Here is a 20,649-nt window from a genome sequence, read left to right as displayed (position 1 = left end):
TAATAACTCTATATATAATCCCAGCAATTTAATAAAAAGCATATACAAAAAGAAACAAATACAATGTCTTTTTATTCCACACTTAGTAGAATAGATCATTAATAACAAAGGGGTAAATTCCAGTTTTGTATTTGATCGCTTGTTCTCTATTTCCAAATCACAGGGGAATTTATGTCTCTGTTATGACTTATATACTAGAACAAAATTCCTTTTTTTTAACCAGTCCTGGGGCTTGAACTTAGGACCTGAGCGTGGGCCCTTGAACTTAGGTACTTGGGCTTTCTCAAGGTTAGAGCTCTAACATTTAAGCCACAGTATCATTTACGGCTTTTTTTCCTACGTATGCAGTACTGAGGAATCAAACCCCTGTCTTCATGCATGCTAGGCAAACACTTTACCACTAGGCCAAACTCGCAGCCCCACCAGAACAAAATTCTTAAAGCCAACAAAACTAAATAAATGCAAATGATCAAAAGTTCATGTTAAGAACTGAGAACAGTAGATTTATTCTGAAGTAAATTCATGTGAACTGCGCACAAAGTAAGGGGTTTGAAAGCATTCTTATCCATGGTGGCTATTCCTAAATTTTATAGGCCTGCCTTTATTTTTTGATCACTTGATTCTTCAGGGGGGGTGTCCTGTAGTAGTGATGACAAAGCTAAGGGAGACAGCTTAGGAACTAATTACCTAACAGCTGCAGATAGCCAGTGAGCTGGAAAGAGGAGAGAGTTGCATGATTGGAAGAAATAACTGAAACAACTCATAGTTTCTTATCATGTAGATTTTCAAAAAATGAATCCCTTACATGATTCTATCATTTCTTTGGTTATTATAAAGTTTATTCTCATAATCCTGCAAAACATCAAACCCTGCAGACTATTAATGTCCACAAAACTGTAAATTCCCCAAGCTTTTGCTAGATATGGCATTTTTAATCAATACAGCAAGTTCCCCCTCTTCGGGAGAACTTAGGAGACATTGATCATTCAGGAGGTACCAGCAATGTGAATAACAGCTCATCTCCCCTGAGTTGGAACCTCACGTGTCAAACAATGCTCTAAAAGTTTCACACAAACTAATTTCAAATAACCTCCTCAAAACACTATTAGGGAAGTCTTATCAATGTTCCTTTGACAGATGAGAAAACCGGAGTGCATAACTGAAGTAATCTACCCAACATGTGGCTATTATTTCTTGTGTATACAATCTGACCAATACTTTATGTCACTGATCACAAGAGCCAAAGAAATTCTTCAGCATGTTTAAGAGTCTGTTACTAGTTTTCTTTACATCAAAAACAAACTAGAGAACCTGATGTGAACATTACCTTTAAGAAAGGACACAAAAGGACATTTGTTTTTCAAAATTAGTGGTATATATTCCTAGCTTAGAATAAAGTGGTATGGAGTACAGATTGATAAGAATATGATCTTGGCCTATATCCCCACAGATATTTTAAATAGTAGATTCAAACCAGGGACTCAGATTCTTAAACAGCCAGTAGCAACACAAGAGTCAAAGTGCTGTGTGGAATGTGTTGAAAAGAAAATATTATTTATAACCCAATAAGTCAGGAAAAAAGGTCATATATTCTGCTTCCAGAAAATTAGCAACAAAACAAAACAAAACAAGAAAAAAGGATACTTTACATTTGTTTCTTTGGTTGGCTGACACACTGGTTATGGGACAAAATTTGTGAAGAAATATCATTTAAATTATAATGAGCTTCACTTGTAGCTGGCTCTATGAAATGTGTCTCTTTAATTCTGGAAACATAACAGGGAAAGATCTTCATAACTGAAGTACAAAAAGAGTTGCCTCCCATTGTTCCTGAAGAAAGCATCACCTGAATGCATCATTGGAGGAAGGCTTTCTTAGTTCTGTATTCACTTGACATGTTCCTACGTTTTGTTCTTTCTCTTATTCTCCTCTCCCTTGCTCTACCTCTCCCTCTTTCTTTTGCCCTTTCTCTCCCCTGCACCGTGTGTGTGTGTGTGTGTGTGTGTGTGTGTGTGTGTGTGTGTGTTCAAAGGCCATATAGTAGGATGCTGAATGAAAGGATCTCTAGGATATAGAACATAAGCCATATAATGAATGATTGTTGTTCTTAAGGTACTATGTTATCTCTCATCTCTTTTGCTGTCCCTTGGTTATCTCATATTGTTACAGTATCTCACTTTGTTACCTGATATATCTGATATATTTGTATTTGGTTATTTAAAATTGGATAGGGAACAGGGGAAAACAAGATGAGGGGTGGGGGTGGGGGGGAGGGAAATGGGGACCAAGACATGTGAAATAGTATCAATGTATGTGAATTAATGCACCTTCTATCTGGCAAATATCATGTAACCCTTCTATTAATTACAATAAAAAAATATATGAAAAAAGTCAACCTTAGGAACAATGTAAACTGAGGTTCCTGAAACTTCAGATCAAATTTTAGGAAAGATGTTTGTGAGTTAAATTTTAAAAACAGTGCCAGATACAATGGTATCCTGAAAGGAGCCAGAAAAGACCTGACCTTTTACCTGTGAGCAGAGGATACTGACATGAGGCTAGTTCACTTGGTTTCGCTTCTGTCCTTGAATGATTCCCAAATGAATCAATACTAAACATTACTTAACTAATGAAAGCAGATAATGGGAACTCTCCAAGGAAACTTCTTACCTCTAGTCTCTGATGGTACAAGCTAGTAATGCTAATCACAAACAGTTACATCAGGCATGAACCCCTTCTGCACAATCAATCATGACTCCATTTTCCTCTTGCTTTTTCAACTCCTGTTTTAGTTTCACTGCTCACAGTTTGCTTTCCTATAGGTTTCAATTCTGTAGAGATCATTAGAGGTCATTGGCATTCCTTCCATTTTGCTTTTACTGAATGCACTGACTAAAACCTACAGCCTCAGGCCAGATGCCAGTGGCTCATGCCTGTAATCCTAGCTACTCAGGAGGCTGAGATCTGAGGATCATGATTCAAAGCCAGCCCAGCATGAAAGTCCTTGAGACTCTTATCTCCAATTAACCACCAGCAAACAGGAAGTGGTGCTGTGGCTCAAGCGGTAGAACACTAGACTTGAGGTGAAGATCTCAGAGACAGCGCCTAGTACCAGAGTTCAAGCCCCATGACTGACCTCCTGCCCCGAGAAAGTGTCACTCTAAGATGCTATTTACTAAGCTGACTCTTATTAAGCATAATCCAATTTCAAGAGAAATTTCTATTCTAGTCACTGACCACATGGTTTGTTAAAATGTTCTTTGTTGAAATAAAACATTTAATTCTGATGTGCAATTCTACATAATTGTAGCAAAAATTGATTTTTTCTACCTGCAACCTATTCAGAGCAATTAACATGAATAAAGAAATGAATACAACCATTATGTCTTGGGTGTGTGTATCTGGGTATATAGGTGAAGCTCTTCATCTACATTTAAAATTTACTGAAATCAAATATTATATCTTCCATATGTACAGTATTGCTTACAAAAGACTCTTTCCAATATTTTTGCATTTGGAATGTAAATCCTTATAGAATTCAATAGAATGTTCATGAAACATCAGAATATAGGGTACATGGCTCCACGAACAGACTAACTTTTTCTTCCTTATGGAATAGCAACTAGGACAAGGACTAGTTCTAAAAAAGCTTTTTACTACATATAAGATTTCCTCAAAAAATAGCTGCTTTTCAGTGTCCTTCTCCATTTTTAACCAGTAGATTTTCTTATTGTAGTTTGTCCTTATTTTTCCAAAGCTGGTTTCCTAGCAACAGTTTCAAGAACTCCTTCAGTAAAATAATAATAGTAATAATAATAATATAATCAAATACAGCAATTTTTAGAAACAAAAGTCATAACGAGTGATATACTGTCTCTCATCTCTTTTGCTGTTCCTTGGTTATCTCATATGGTTACGGTATTTCACCTGGTTTGCTGATATATTGACATATTGTATATATGCATATTTGGTTATTTGAAATAGGATAGGGAAGGGGGAAATAAGATGAGGGGCAGGGGTGGGGGAGGGAAATGGGGACCAAGATATGAGAAAGGGTATCAATGTTTGTGAAGTAATGCACCTTCTATCTGGTGAATATAATATAACCCTTCTATTAATTACAATAAAATATATGAAAAAATAAAAATAAAATAAAATAAAGCCATTTTTAGATTTGTATCAGTAGTAAAAGATCAAGTTTTTGGTCAGAAATACAATGAGTTTATATACTTTTTTAGGACATACTCAACATCAGATTAAATCAACTTTTGGAGTACAGCAGATATTAAATATGTCATATAAAGAAATCTAAGCCACTACTTGGAGGTGTGGGTTATCTTATAAATTACTGGATATTTAATGAATTGATGTGACATGTTAAAACTTCTGACATTTGAACATCATTCATCATGATTTTTATTGCAGTTATAAATGTCATATTTGGTTCTGGCCAACACGAAAAGTAATTTGATTTCCTGATTTATTCATGGAAATTTCTTTGTTATTCAATAGGATAAATTATTTGTGTCCTGGGTTTTTCTATTTAGACACTATAATGTTGCCTCATAAAAATGAGATGGAAGAGTCACTGCCAAACACACACACACACACACACACACACACACACACACACACACACACAAGCAAATAGTTGGTTTTATTTGCATACAATGAGAAAGTGAAATTCTAATGTCAGTTAATTACAGAGACTAATTCTTATTTAACAATCTGTCACAGGGGCCAAGCTTATGCATTTTACTTTTACATTTCATCTGAATAGACACTAATGGATTTCAGAGAATTTATTATGAACTTTATTTTCTAGAAAGTTTCTGACTGCCTCAAGTGTTAAAGAATTTGCAACTGGACAGCGCTGCTTTCAAATCTTCCCTGGGATTCAAGTAGTGTGCAACAAGACACTGTTTGTGAAACCACTGGCTCTCTGACTCCCAACAGCAAGGTATATGTAATAAGGAGAATGGCATGGCTTTCCTCACATGGCGGGGGGGGACATTTCTATAATGGACCAGCAAAGCATAACTGGAAAATAACTTCCAACTGTGACACTCTGCCCTTCTGGTCTTGAACTTGATCTTTTTTAGCTTGGCTCTATTCAGATAATACCATGTCCTCTCAGAGGATAGCACTTAGCCGGGAGTAAATTTATATAACAGATCAGTGTATTGTATAGTTAAATAAGCCAACTAATGCATAACTGTATAACCAGAGCAGTATGACCAATTGCAACAGATATGAAAATAAAGTTATTCTGTTCTAGAAATACATTCATTTTCAGGAAAGTGAGTAGAGGCACACAGTTGTCTCCCAGAAATGTTCACTTATTAGTCCCCTAATCTAGAAATAACTTAGCTCACATAACAGAGGAGACATTAACACAAGAATAAGTCTTCATGGACCAACCTTTCCCCAACTCATCTTGAGGCAAGGGAACAGGGAATCGTAACTGTGATCATGAATGAAGGAAGGTGAGGCATTCAGTGTCTCCTGAGTGATGTCACAGGACATGAGATAGACTTCATCAGCCACTTCTGGCTTTGAAGATAGTATGGAGGTCAGAATCCATGAGATGAAAGTTTTCTTAGAAGCTGGGGAAGGCGAGAAAACCTATTCCTTCCAGAGAGAGGAATATGACGTTAACATTTGATTTTTAGCCGGGAAAGACCAACTTTGACCTCTAAAGTTCACAAAAATGCATGTGCACTGTTTTAACTCAATTTGTCTATAATAATTTGTTCCAAAAGGAATAGAAACAAAGACCTGATGAATAGGAGAAGTAAGACTGTTGGAAGGTAAAAAGCATGACCAAAATTCCTCCATCTGGTTTTTGCTCCCGTCTTCAAATGGGCAGAACAAGAAACTCAAGAAAAATGTCAAATCAAGGAATAGCATCTCCCACTCAACATAAACAGGCAATGGAGCAGTCAGTGGCAAATCTAGAGGAGAGCCTTCCAAGTGCTATACAAATGCAATTGATAAACATCATTAATGAAAAATGTGAAAACACAAGAAAAGAGATAAGGGAGGAAGCCACAGCTAAACAAGAGGAAACCATAAACAAGGTGATATGTGAAAAAGGGGAAGCCATAAAGGAGGCCATAATAAAGGTTTTTCAAAGAAAAATGGACGAATTCATAGAATCCACAAACAAAAAGGTGACTGAACTCCAACAAATGTCCAAAGAGAATAAAGCTGCTGAGCTAACCACTCAAATGGAAATCAAGGAGTTAAAGAAATCCATACATGATCTAAAACAAGAGATGCAAGGCATCAAAAAATGAGCAATTAGAAGCAAGGGAGATGAAGAATAAAGTAGATAGCTTTGATAGCAGGTTAGACAATGCAGAAGAAAGAATTTCCAGGGTTGAAGATAATTTAGTTGTTATAGAAAAAGAACAGAAAATGAGTCAATTCAAATCTAGGAAATATGAGAAAACGCTACAGGAGGTCCAAGATACAATTAGGAAGCCTAATTTAAGGCTAATTGGTATTGAGGAGGGTCTAGAGAAAGAGGTCAATGGTATTGGAAATATACTTCAGGGAATCATCTCAGAGAACTTCTCAAATATCCAGAAGGGCAGGCCCATCCAGATACAAGAAGCTTTTAGAACCCCAAACAGACCTGACCAGAAAAGAACATCCCACTGCCACATTAAAAGGCTTTATTTATCTCAAACATTAAAAAATAGAATAAAATAGTTAGGGATATAACTCAATTTCCAGAGGAGTAACCTAAGATGCACAAGTGTTAAGTTCACCTCATTATCATGAAAAATATATATAGGTTATAGATGTTACATATATGGATAATATATTTTTATGTATGATAAAATATGTTCCATTTAAATCTCCATAATGAAAATTTTATTATATAAATAAAACTATTGCACACTAATTATTCCTGATTATCAGGAAATTATTAAAATAAGTTTCATTCAAAATTATGAATAACATCATTTACTGTAAATCAGTTTCAAAATAATTAAAAGATGCAGTCTAATTGGTATGCAACATTGTTTGACCTTTCACAGATCAGTATTTATAAACAACTGGGACTCTCAAACAGGAAGTCCCCTGATAGACAAAGCTGACATAAAGAATAAGCATGATACAAATAATTAGAATGAAATGAAAACCCTGTCACAGATAAAGACCTATTTCCATTTGTTCATTTAACCTAGGATTTGAAGGTGGCCTGAAACACTGGTTATTTGCAGGCTGAGATCCAGAGGATTGTGATCTGAGGACAGTCATGGTCGAAAAGTCCCTGAGACTACCACTCTAACCTGCAAGGCTGGGACAAATGGGGGAAGAAGATGCAAGTGGGGATACTGATCAAGATTCACTACATTCATGTTTCATTGAACTGACATGTTTCATTAAAAACCCTTTTGCATAACTATTTAAAGTTAATACAAAAATAAGAAAATAGATCTTCTTGAAAAATAAAGCAAATAAATAAAATAACTTGTAAAAAGCTGGGTGACTCAAGTGAGAGAGCACCAGCCAAGAAAACCCAGCAAGAAAACCCAGAAAGAAGCCCCATAAGACAACTGAACAAGTATGAAGCCATAAGTTCAAGCACCAGTGAGGCCAAAGTAATAAGAATAATAGTACTAGAATTGACTACAATTTGAGGTGTTATTTTTAATCTTAAATTAGGCTTTTAAGATAAATACACAAAACAACTCAGGTGAGGCTATGTGTATTTATACATAACATGTACATTCTGCGTTAGCATATTTATGACTTGTCTTTCAAATTTGAAGAATTTGAAAGAATGCTTTCAAAAGTAGTTCCATGAACTATAAACGCCAGAGAAGTGTAATTACTGCAATTCTCTGTTCCATATGGTGTTTTATGCCACTCAAGAACTAAAGCTACATGTGAACTTGGTACACTTCACACATTGTTATATTTGTGAAAATTTGACAAATTAGTTGATACCCTTCAAAACATAGTGTAATACTTCCCGTGTATTTTTGCATGTCTTATGGAATAAACATTCACAACAATGGGCTTCAAAGGTAGCTATTGAAATGTGAAATATGTCTTGTCATTTGTCATTTTAGTTTTTTTAAAAAATGGATTTTTTTCACTCATGCTTTAAAATTTGCTAATGGACGCCTTGTAAAAGCTAAAGTGCAGAATTACATCTTCAAGAAACAGAAAAAGGAGGCCAGGAACTTGGCCTAGTGGTTAAAGTGCTTGCCTAGCAAGCACGAAGACCCGGGTTCGATTCCTTGGTACCACATATATAGAAAAAGCTGGAAGTGGTGCTGAGGCTCAAGTGGTAGAGCTCTAGCCTTGAGAAAGTCCAAGGACAGTGCTCAGGCCCTGAGCTCAAGCCTAGGACTGGCAAAAAAAAAAAAGAAACAGAAAAAGGAAAAAAATTATCCAGCCTTGATTCCTTATCTTATATATGAGGAAACTGGGTTTGGGCTTATGTAATATGTGCGGGTAATCCAATTCACAAAATGAGGGACAGCATGTGAGGAAATTGCTGCATAGCCCAAGCCTGGGACTTTCCGGCTTCAACATGCTCTGCCCCATCTATTGGAAATCTCATACTGATTATTATAAATAATCAGAACAAGCATTTTCTGAGGCAAAAAAATGAGTTTCCATAATTTTACATAATTAACATGAATCATCTTTTCAAGAACATGAAAATTATACCAGTCTTACTAAAGACCTAATGATGTCATTTGATTTTTGTGAATGTTACAGATTTTCATGCAACAAAGTCATTTCTAGCCTCAGTGGATTTGCAATTTCTGTCGAGAGTTTCTTTATGTGAAACCAATCATCCTGTCTATAATCCCTACCTTCTACCTTCCGTCAGGGGTGGTTGAAAGAAATACATATTGGTAATTAATTATAGCTTTTTGAAAAGTATCTGTTTCTGAGAATGAAAAGGCTCAATGGATTATGTCAGTTAGCTTTTGATCACTAAAGGAAAGAAACTTGTTTGGGGGAGGGGACAGCATCACTTGAACCACAAGTCCAGCCTTGTTGTTTTAGTTTGATTTTTAGATTAAGGTCTTGATTTGGCTCAGGCCAGCCTCAAACCCTAATCCTCCTACTTCTGCTTCCCTATGTGATTACAAGCTATGTCACCGGGCCTTGCTTGCTTTTCTGAATAAGATATTACTAACATATTTGTCCAAGCTAACATCAAATTATCACCAGGCAGCATAGCTGAGATGAAAACAGATATTTTATTGCATGTGATTAATTCTATCAGTTCAAGAATTACAGAGCTATGGTGAAAATGACTGAAATCCACTGAGTTTAATTTCTAGAAACAAGCTCCCTAATTGCCATCTCAAGCAAGGACTCAAAATACATCTTTCTTAGATTAAAATGTTTCTATGTATTTATTAATACATATGAGTTGTAAAAATAATGGATTCCATTAAGACATTTTCATACATGTTTAAACGGTAGTTTAATCATGTTACACATACTTCTCATGTCTTCCATTCCTATTGTTTCCTCCTCCTAAATAGCTTACTTTCTACTTTTATCTCATTAAAAACATATAGATTGCCCAGGCATCAGTGGCTCATGCCGGCAATTCTAGCTACTTCTAAGGCTGAGATATGACAATCAGTTTGAAGCCAGCACAGGCAGAAAAGTCCCCATGAGATTCTTGGTGGTACAAAGTAGGGATTTCATTCACCATCCTACAGATGGACGAATTGTGAATTTTTTCCAATTTCATATTTCAGTAGAAATCTCTATTGACATTTCATTTTTATCATGTGACTTCAGAATCCTGTTGTGATAATAAAAATTAGAGACCATTTTACATTTAAAAAGAACACCAAATATCCATTATCAGAAAAGTAAGTGCCATTAAAAACCAAACCTTTGGGTACAAATTCTTGTATGTCCCTTTTGAAAAAAAGAAACTGTGTGAACCAGAGTAAGTACATGTGTTCAATTGCTGATGGGGTCTCTCTTCTCATTACAAATCTCCAACTGACAGTTATGCTTTCATCATGATCAGCTTAAGGCATTGCTTCTCCCTGAGACTTTTAAAAGCTAACCCATGTAAAGAATTTTAAAGATCAGAAAAGCATGTAATAAGATAACAGAAGACAGATCACACAATTAAATGATATGAAATCTGACTCCATAAAAGTAAAATTGACTCTAAGCTCTTTATATAACAGCTATATCTGGCACAAAAAGACAAAAAGATAAGAAGGACACTATAGTGTAAATTCTAGCATGTTTGTCTTACAAGATACACCAAGCCATCATCTGACTGAAGTCAATTACCAAAGTTGGATAAAATTAGCAGAAGTATACTCTTAAAGCTGTCCATGTGATGTCAAAATCATTACCATCACCTCCACCATCAATATCATCTTCAAGATAAAACCAAACTGAAAGCAGAAACCAGGATAGTGAATCACGCATGCTCAAGAGTAGTTGTTAGACCTTACAAATTTGAATTTTTCTCTTTGTAGACTTGTATAGATTAAAAGCTCTGAAATAGCATTTGCTATCACTTCCCAGGTAGAGTACCTGAAAAAACATAAAGCCCCAGGCTACTGTATTACTGTAATTGTGGCTTAAGGCTAAGTTAGATTCACCTCGTTTGACATGAAAAGGAGAATTTACCTCTAGACATACTTCACATAGTTTTTACTCCAGAATGTTTTTATTTGTAGTAGTACTGCACATATAGTTCTTTCTGGGAGCTGGTAAAGAAAAATGGAAACTTTGGAGAAAACCACCATTCATCCCAGAACTCATTCAGAAAACTGCAAAAATGAAATTCCAACAGTAATAAACATTTAGAATATTCAAAATACTAAAAACACAGAGATAATCATAAAAATAATGATGAGCAAATCAGATCTATGAGAAGTTCAGATACAGGAATTAGCAACATATAAAAGAAATATATTTTATATTATAAAAACCTAAAACAAGAAGATAAAACTAAATAAAACCCAGTTACTTTTTCAAAGTATCAACTAGATTTGATGAAAAACAAAATAGCACTTCTTTTGTCCTTAATGTACTATGTTATCTCTCACCTCTTTTGCTGTCCCTTGGTTATCTCATATTGTTACAGTATCTCACATTGTTATCTGATATATTGGATATACTTGTATTTAGTTATTTGAAATTGGATAGGGAAGGGGGGAAAACAAGATGAGGGGTGGGGGTGGGGGGAGGGAAATGGGGACCAAGACATGAGAAAGGGTATCAATGTTTGTGAAGTAATGCACCTTCTATCTGGTGAATATAATGTAACCCTTCTATTAATTACAATAAAAATATATGAAAACAATATAAAATACATTAGAAAAAACTGTATAATAAATTGTCTACTGGAAGAAAATAAAAAGAATATCACACCAATAAAATGGGAGCTCCAAAATAATGATGCAGATTAAATGTTATACAGAAAGTTTCACATATATCAGAATGAGTCATAGTCTGATTGCAATCAATATAAGTAGATTTACAAGGTCTCTCCTCCTTTCCTCTTCCCCTTCCCCTTCCCTTCCCTCTCCTTCCCTTTCCTTCCTTCCCGTTCCCTTCCTTTCCCTTCCCTTCCCTTTCTTTCTCTTCCTTCTCACCATCAAGACAAGTTTAAGAATAACTATACTTCATGCTATAATCAACAGCATAAAGCTATTTGTAATTAACAATAATTTGTAAAATAATGGATTTCTAGCTAATTCATGGGTCTAGCAAAACTTAGAATGTATAACTCAACTGAGTGAATACAATATATTACACAATCTAAGAGGATACAGCTAAGCAGTGATGTGTGCACAAGCAGGGGAAGTGTGTGTGTGTGTGTGTGTGTGTGTGTGTGGTGTGTGTGTGTGTGTGTGTGTGTGTGTGTGTTTTCATGCAAGGACACAGTAGAAACGTGGGTCTACTGCCAGCTAAGAGGAATACAGCCCTCCCCAGGACCAGACCACACTGGTACTCTGATTTGGGGACTCCAACTTGCAAAATTATTAGGACATAAATGGCAATTGTGTAAGATACCTGGTCTGTAGACAGATGCCTGGTAGCACAAGGTGACTAAGATGTCTACAATTTCCAATGTACATGTTAGCAGTGTTTGATGAATGTGGACTACCTATTACCATACAGGATATTTTTTAGTAGAATAAAAAGACAAGGTAAACATGAGATGAAAGACCCTGAAATTTAGGACAATAAAAAAGTGGGTAGAGAGAGGGTGTCAGGTTGACTTGACTTCTGAGTAGCCTGATGACATTAAATTTGGTTTCCTTCATCTTTTGATGTTATCAGTTATGCAGGAATGGTCCTCCCTCTAACTGTCTTCTTTCACTTGTCTCCATTACTGCAGTACACCAACCAGTCAGCGGATTTCCAGAATCATCACTAGGCACATCAGCAGAGGAATAAAATACCATTCCAGATGCATTCTCCCCACCTCCCTGTTTATTTTAATTGTATATGAAGCTACAGAGGCTGGATATGCTTTGCAAATAATGCAGCAACTCATTTTCAAAGATTGTTTTAAAAAATTAATTCATGCGAGAAATACAGACTTGAGAGAGTTAGCTTTTAAGACACCCTCTCTGGAGTTTAGGATAAGAAATTCAAAGGATTGTATGCCTATTAAAAATCAACCTGGGGATAGAATTCTATCAGCCTAATAAGGGTCCTTGCCTTTGAAGTGTTCCTTTTGTCTCTCTCCACGCCTTCTCCTCTGCCACCCTTATTTTATGTGCAAAATGATAAATATACAGGCATGTAGGGTGAGCTTGTTCACTCAATAAAATCCCATCACTGTCCAAATGAAGTGTGAAGCTAGTTAAATACTCTTCATTATTTCTGCACTTATACAATCAAGTTATCCCAAGAAAAATCTTACATCAAAAAATTCATATCTGAGTATTATTTTATAAAGACAGTTCACGTTTTATCAAGAAAACAGCAAGTCTCTCAATTTGCCCTTCATTTTGAAATATGTGCTTTTGGGATAGTAGCCATTTATAAATACCAAAGAGAAAACTGTTATGTGTGTTAAAATACATAGCATAAGTGTGGAAAGAAGAAGCTACCAATACATTTTTTTAAAAAATCATGCTAATCAACTCATCCTAACTAGAACATTTTGCCATTAATGTGCTGGTACCTTCATCATAAATTCTCTAGGCGTTGTCTTTAGACCATGTCTCCTATCTCTTCTGAATAATTGCATGTTTATTTCATAGTTTATTTTTCAAAAACCAATTTAGGCTCCTAAAAGTAAGGTTAGAAAGAAGATGTTTCATTGCCACTCTAGGGCAATTTATTAAGAGCTTTTTATTAAAACAAACTTAGAATACAACTGTAAATGTCTGAAAAAACAGTATATATTTGGGTGATGGCTATATGAGATATTAACTATTTTTACCAAAATAAAAGTTGTTTTAAAAAGAAAAAAATGATGTTACCCAGGACTTCTTGGCATTGAAAGCTGTGTGGCTGGATCATAGTACCATGTGTAATTTGGTTTGAGACCTTCTTTCCTTACCATCTTTGCTTTAGAGGATAGCGAACCCCCTTGGTAACCCACTCATGCATCCGTTTCAGGCAGAAAACACAAGCCAAAACACTCGGTGAATTAAATATCTATCACCTCCACAAAAGATGCACTCACCCTTCATTTAACATCACCAACTCATGTGTCGCTTTCTGACTAGTGTACTTACACCTTAGTGCTCCCTGCATTTCTGGCCTGCTTAATTGGACTCAGGTGTATTTTGATAGCCAAATTTTTAAGCTTTCCTCCCTAAAAGGCAGATGCCCAAAAAAAACACAAGAGTGCTGGAGGGGATGATGGTGATGTGAGCCAGCTCTTTGCATTTTTTTAATCAGATTTTCCTATTTTAATGAAAATGATAAATACATCCAGAAAAAAATTTGAGCAAGCCATTTTAAAAGCCTCATTATGTGGTCACACACAAACACACAGGCATACAAATTTGTACAAGTTTATTTTCTGGTGAGACTTAGCAGAAATCAATTCCTTTTCATGAAAATGTCTTCTGAGGGGCCGGGAGTTTGGCCTCATGGTAGAGTGCTTGCTTAGCATGCACGAAGACCCAGGTTCAACTTCTTTCATATACATAGGAAAGCCAGAAGTGGTGCTGTGGCTCAAGTGGTAGAACACTAGCCTTGAGGAAAAGCCCAAGGACAGTGCTCAGGCCCTGCATTCAAACCCAAGAATTTGCAAGAAGAAGAAGAAAGAAGAAGAAGAAGAAGAAGAAGAAGAAGAAGAAGAAGAAGAAGAAGAAGAAGAAGAAGAAGAAGAAGCAGCAGCAGCAGCAGCAGCAGAAGAGGAGGAGGAGGAGGAGAAAGGGGGAGGGGGAGGGGAGAGGGAGGGGAAGGAGGATAGACAAGAGACTATCTTCTGAGCTAATGATACGTTGGTGGGAGAGGTTTTGATATTTTTCAGTCTATATACTCTTGGGTTCACCAAGGACATTATTACTATTAAGCAGCAAGTGTTTATTGAGCCTGAATCATAAACAGCATTGCATTTAACAACCACTACAATTGTGAAGATGAAAGGAGACAGTGTAAGTGACTGCGTGAGGTACAGAACACGTGTTCAATAAACTTTTATTGCCTAAAGTGTCTTCCCTCAGAGAGTGCCTTGTGCTGGTATTGACCCATCATTCAAGGTCATATCAGCCATTTGAATCTAAATAGGATTTTTCTTAAATATGCATAAAATATGTTTAAAAGGCATCTAAATATGAGCTCCATGGAAGGAAGGAGTTTTCAAAATAAATCCCTTCGGAGGTGAGAGGAAATGTCATCCAGAACACTGGGGAGAAGGCCTTATGCAGTGCTGATTGGCATGAAAAATTGACTCGTGTACCCAGGCACAAATATTCATGGGTAATTATGATGACTTCCTTCTACTTCAATAAAGGTGTCAGAGAAAATCGGATGAAATTAATTTAAAATTACATAACAACTTACTGTTGGTGACTACAGGGACTCCAAATTTGATTTTTTTTAATTTTAAAACATATCCACTTATATAGGAACCAATGTCTGATCATAGTTAAACTACAAGGAAATACATTCTACATATATATTTGTACTTGATAGTATATTGCCTCTTTTAGAAACACTCTTGTTATTTATTTAATACATTCCCTATGAATACTAAAAATCTTGCTAATTCCATGACAATAAACGATACAAAGAGCATGTGAATTTGAGTTTAAGTGTTTTCATCATGGTGATTTGCTTTTGACTTAGAAATATGCCTAAACAATGAAGCCATATTAATAAAAAGATAACAGAAGAATATTATTAAAAGGATGTATTTGTGTACCTCTACTCATTTGCTTTCAAAATGTTTCTCAGAATCCATAAATTATCACAATGATTTTCATACTTTAAACAAAGAACATGAACAAAGTACTTAATTAGAATAAAATGGAAACTTAGAAACTAACCAATATTCTTTCCATGAGTTTTTACTATCTTTAAGTAGTTGTAAAAAGGAGTTGCCCCTTACCAAACCAGTTTATGAATACATCATATCTTGATAAATGTCACCCTTTCAACACTCTCATCTAGCTAAACCCCACCCAGCCCTTCCATTACTCTTTTTAATTATAGGAGAGGCATAGGATTCTTGACTGCACCCCTCTCCCATCTTCTCCTATTCATTCATCTACCCCTTTTCCATTCACTCCACCCCACCAATTTTGAGTACCCAGTTTCTGATGTTTCATTTTGTTCAACTTTAACTTCCATTGGTATTCTAAGGAATTACACTATTTGAGGTCTTCCTTAAATCTACTGTATTTCAGTTAATACATTGTATACACTTGCATGCCACCCAATGTGTTTACTGATAAGTTTATAAGGTAAATCTAGCTTTCACATACAAGGCAATACATGTATCCTTTGTTGCTTTGGGCCTGACTTACTTCACTTAATGTAATTTTTCCAGTGTCTTTCATTTCTTTACAAATTGTACAATATCATTCTTTCTAATGGATGAGCAAAACTCCATTTTGTGTATATATCACATTTTCTTTATTCATTTTTCCACTGATAGGCATCAAAATTCTTAATCTTGAGAATATAATCACTTCATGGACAGTATATAGAGTGTATTTTCTAGCAACTGCTTATATATTTGTTGAATTGGAACAAATGTCAGAAAGATAACATGTTCAGACCTCTAAATTAATTTTCCCTTCATGGAATATTATAAAATTTAAGATCTTGCCTGTGTTTTAGAGAACACTGTAAGCACACTGAGCTTACTAAAAATGCATTCTTTTATTACTAGATTCTTATATAGAATAGACCTTGATAAAATAACAAATAAATTCTCAATAATATACAACAAGCATTTTTTTCATTAAAAGTCAATTTAGTTTCACCAAATCTGAGAATTTATATGTACAACCTTGGCTTTCTATACAACAAACCCTTGGTGACAGACATAGAATGAGAAAGAGAGCTTCAAAGACACCACAGTCATGTGACTCATCCCTAATCACTGCCTACAACTTCTCAGCTCCTCCAGTGAGAGGGAGGGAAGTAAAAACAGAGTTGAACAGTAAATATCCCTAAAGGAATATTGCCCTTCTTATCTTCTTCCTTTTCTTCTTCCCTTCCTTTCTTTCCCTCTCCTCCCTCTTTTTTCCTTCCCACCTTCTTTTTCCCTTCCTTTCCCCCTTCCTTCTTTTCCTTCTTAGACTTATTTCAGAAATATAGTCAGATCATTGAGGAAGCAGAAAGGACTTGAGAGTGGTCCCCAGAAGAGTTCCACTGGGAGGGATGGATGTAGCAGAAAGACTGGTGGAGAAGACTCATCTCATCACTGGTCTGGGAGATGGATTCTTCCAACTGTCTCCTAAGGAGATATGATATATTGGTAGGCAAGAACTTTTGTGAAGCCTGTGGGACTTAATGTTTCTTTAATGGGTTGAAGTTGAATTGAAAGCTGATTTTGAAAATATGCATCCAACAATTTACAGGGGTAAATTATTGCATACATATGCCTTGGTGTCTACATCATCCTTATCTTCAACCCCACAAGCAATATTATTCTCAAAAATAAATTTGGGAAAAAAATGAATTCTGGAAGGAGACAGGGAAGATAGCAGAAGTGTGGGTTGTATCTATCTGAACTCTTGCCAAGAAACCAGTTTTAGCACTCTAGCGACAAGTTCAGGGCTAAAGAGTCATACCAAGTGGGACATAATAATACAGAGATTTCAGCCAGAGAGGAAAAAGTTAGGCAGTCTGCTTAAGAAGTCAGTTATCTTTACTTGTTTGTTTGTTTTCTCTTGTTGTTACTTTTTCCCTTATAGTTTACCCCCTTAATGTAGTATCTGACTTTCACCTGTTGTACCACATATATATATAAATACATATATATACATACATATATATGTATATATTTGTTTATCTGAATCAGGGGAGGGAAGGGATAAAAACAAGATGATGCGACAAGGACCAAGGGTGAGCCAATGTAACAGCCATATTCACAGGACAATATGTTGGAAATGAACTTTGCAACTTGGGAGGGGTGGGAAAAGTGGAAGGAAAACATGGGAAGGAGTAACAATATTCAAGAAGTAAGGTACTCACTACCTCGTTAGTGTAACTGTAATCACTCTGTACATCATCCTGACAATAAAATAAATAAATATAAAAAGAAGTGACACTGATTAAGATGCATTGCATATTGCTGTGTAAAATGGCAACTCCTTTTTATAACTGCTCAAAGATTAATAAAATATTTTTAAAGAATAAAAAATGAATTCTGGTTAATTATTCAGGAAAGAAAAAATGTAGATATGCCTTAGAAAGTTAATAGTAGTTTTCCAATGGCTCATAATTCTAGAAAGAGTAGATTTCCTTTAAAAGAAAAAATGCAGATATTCTGGGTTCATCTAGACAATGGATATAAAAATGAGAAAACCATCTTCTATTTATGATAGTTTTGAACAGCGATGGCAGCAAAACATTCACCTGCATTGTAATTTACCCAGTTGTATTTCACACTGACTGAAGTTAGACTAGTGGCAACCTATTTGAGCACCCATCTTCTCAACTTTAGAGTTGGCACAGTATTAGCAAGCTTTGAGCTTTTCAATTTTGTGCAACTAAGATCCTAAAGGTGGAACACATATGATAGAGTAGACTTACTCTATTGTTGCAATTATGCTGTCCCTCTACTTATGAATGTTTACCAAAGCCAAGAAAATGCAAGCCTTAAAGCATATATATATATATATATATGTATATATATATATATATATTCCTACAATCTGGTTCCATTTCTACATTAGGTACCCATGAGTAATTCTAGTAGTTAGACTTGGGATTTCTAAACTATTGTTTACTTTATTAGGTTTTCCCCAAAAGCAATATAAAGTTTGTAGTTGACATCATTTTATGGTGGTTTTTGAATAAGTTTTATGGAATTTGTATTGATTTTTATGATGGCTCATTTGTGTCAGCTTGGCTATGATACTCAGTTGCTGGTTCAAATATCAGTAGAAGTGCTGAAATGGTGGAATAGGCATTGAAATAAAGACTTGCTGAGGAAAGCAGTCTGCCCTCTATGGTATAGAGTTGAAGATCATAAAGGAGAGAAGGTTCTAAGAAGAGGAAGAAAATTTACTTCCAAATCATGTTTCGTTGCAACAGTACACAGAACATGGACCCCTATCCTACCTGCCAATAGCAGATTCTAGAATAGCCAGCCCCCACGACCACTTTTAAAGAAAAACACCATTCCAAAAAACAAATCGTCCTGTTTTTTCTCTCCTTCTCTCTTTTTCCCTGACTCTCTCCCTCGGTGCTCGCTCCACATACACATCTCTTTCTGTTTCTCTTGCAAACCCTAACTAGTACACTCATTTAACCTTTTCCAAATTACGTTCCCTCAGACTTTAATAACCCAGCAATTTTCCAAAAACTATTCATCCATCTTCCTCAAGCCACTGCCAAAACAAAAATGGCAATCTCCATTTCTCTGGAACACGAGGCTAAAAAAATTAATGTAAATACCAATTTGTTAACACAAAATAAGCTCAAGACCAAGTTTTATAGGCTTAAAAAAATACTGAGTGGTATGAATGCAACCTGGAAGTCTCTCTTCCCTTCTTCTCTCAAGCTTCTTTGGTCACTAAGGCAACCCTGACTAAATGTGGTTACCATGACAACCATGTCAAGAAGTCAGGGAGAAAGACACAATCGTTTCACAGCTGTTCTTCCAAGGCCTGAACCCAGTGCAAAGCCCTGAGCTTGCACAAGTACAGGTGGAACCTGACCCCACATCTGTGCTATCCAGCATTACCTGAGGGTATCTATATAGTCTCTGTTGATATTTTTCTGTTCAAGGAGAAAAAGATATATATATGTATGTATTTATTGAAAGGAAAAAAGACAGCAACCCCCATTTTTATATGACTTCAGGTAATACCAATAGCTTAGCAAAATTAATATTTAACTGCTTTAAATTATTAACTCCCTAAGGGCAATAAAATGTACAAGAATATAGGATCATGATATCAGAGAATTTAATCATATCCAGAATGAATGTAGTCACAATCTGAGAAATTGACATTTCAAGACCAAGCATTGCTGAGAAGAACTGACATCAGGATCCATTTTAAGTTGTTGATTTATTTTGTCACCTAGAGATTTTATGGAAATGTCATGGCTATGTCTACTGGTTAAGACTTTAGGTTTTCAGGCCTTCTATGATTTTTTTTCATTGATGATAGTACTAGGGATTGAATTCATGACTTTCCACTTGCCAAGCAAGCACTCTCATTTGAACTATGCCCTCAGCCATATTTTGTTTTAATTGTTTTTCAGATAGGATCCAGTTTATCCCCAGGGACCAGCCTCAGATCACAACCCCTCTACTCTGTCCTTCCACATAGTTGAGGCCATAGGCATGCATCAAAATCCCTGGCTTGTTGATGGAGATGGGAGTCTTAGTAACTCTTTGCCTATAGTTGCCTTTCAGCCATGACAGTGTTGATCTTTGCCCCCTGAGTAGTTGAGAGTATAGGTATAAGCAATCACACTGAGCTTATAATTCCAAGTAACCAAGCATCAGGTACTTCAGAAAGGGTACTAACTTTCCATAAAGCACCTTAATTGTTCAAATTCATTCTTGAATTGTTTTTACTTTTTTCTTAAAGTCAATTTGATATATATCTGAATATGCCCCTCTATTCTTACCCAGGGATGTGTGTGTGTGTGTGTGTGTGTGTGTGTGTGTGTGTGTGTGTGTGTGTGTGCGCGCGCGCGTATGTGTGTGTGTGTGAAAGAGAGAGACAGACAGAGATGGAGATATAGATGTACTTCAGAAGCACCAACAGAATTAGGCATGTTACTTATCCCCAGGTATCACTAATTTAAGTAAGTGGACTGCCTTAGTACATATACATGAACATATAAGTAACTTTTGACCAAGGTAACTTTCCTAATACTTCATGTGGATCAGTTTCCAGCATAGAGCAGTGAGACTCAGTCCTTTGACAGCACCAGTCCTCATCCTCATCCAATGATTCCATGGGCAGTAAATTCAGACGCATAACTTCACACAAGTGGTGTTCCTTATTGTTC

At 35.9% G+C, this 20,649-nt stretch overlaps 1 protein-coding gene across 5 annotated transcripts in view; it reads right to left on the bottom strand.

Moving 5' to 3' along the window:
* Window positions 1–20,649, bottom strand: part of Marchf1 (membrane associated ring-CH-type finger 1) — a 698,633-nt gene that overhangs the window by 357,307 nt on the left and 320,677 nt on the right. The gene's annotated exons all lie outside the window — the stretch shown is intronic.

The sequence above is a fragment of the Megascapheus bottae genome, chromosome 20 (assembly GCF_031878675.1).
Source record: "Megascapheus bottae isolate mThoBot1 chromosome 20, mThoBot2.hap1, whole genome shotgun sequence".
NCBI classification, from domain to species: Eukaryota; Metazoa; Chordata; class Mammalia; order Rodentia; family Geomyidae; genus Megascapheus; species Megascapheus bottae.
Note: the sequence above shows the minus strand (reverse complement) of the source record. Positions and strands in the feature narration are given on the sequence as shown.